The sequence below is a fragment of the Tachyglossus aculeatus genome, chromosome 3 (assembly GCF_015852505.1).
Source record: "Tachyglossus aculeatus isolate mTacAcu1 chromosome 3, mTacAcu1.pri, whole genome shotgun sequence".
NCBI lineage: Eukaryota > Metazoa > Chordata > Mammalia > Monotremata > Tachyglossidae > Tachyglossus > Tachyglossus aculeatus.
Window position 1 is genome coordinate 50715768 of NC_052068.1, and position 406 is coordinate 50716173.

A 406-nucleotide genomic window follows, 5' to 3' on the forward strand; every position below is an offset into this window, starting at 1 on the left:
CACTGCGGCCCAGCACGGGGGAGTTTTGACTTGCAGCAGATTGCCTTCCACTCCCTAGCCACTGCCCAAGCTAGGAATGGAATGGGTAGGACTCTGCTTGACTCTTCCTCCCATAGCCGAAACTGGTAGAGTACTGGAAACTCTCCAGGTGTGACCCTGAGAGGGGTAAAGCCCTTACTATGTGCCAAATGCTGGGATAGACACAATACAATCACAATTCCTGTCTCACACGGGGTTCAGAGGAGTAGGGAGAACAGATCTTGAATCCCCATTTTATGGAAGAGGAAACTGAGGAAAAGAGAAGATAATTGACTTGCCCAAGGTCACATGGCAGTCAAGTGGCAGGAACAGGATTAAAACCCAGGTCTTCAGACTCCAATCATGCTCCTTTCACTAAGCCACAGTG

At 49.8% G+C, this 406-nt stretch overlaps 1 non-coding gene across 1 annotated transcript; it reads right to left on the reverse strand.

Moving 5' to 3' along the window:
- Positions 1 to 28: 28 nt before the first annotated feature.
- LOC119925975 lies at positions 29 to 166 on the reverse strand. The gene has a single exon (XR_005449895.1). It is a non-coding gene; the product is annotated as a small nucleolar RNA SNORA7 (small nucleolar RNA).
- Positions 167 to 406: the final 240 nt, after the last annotated feature.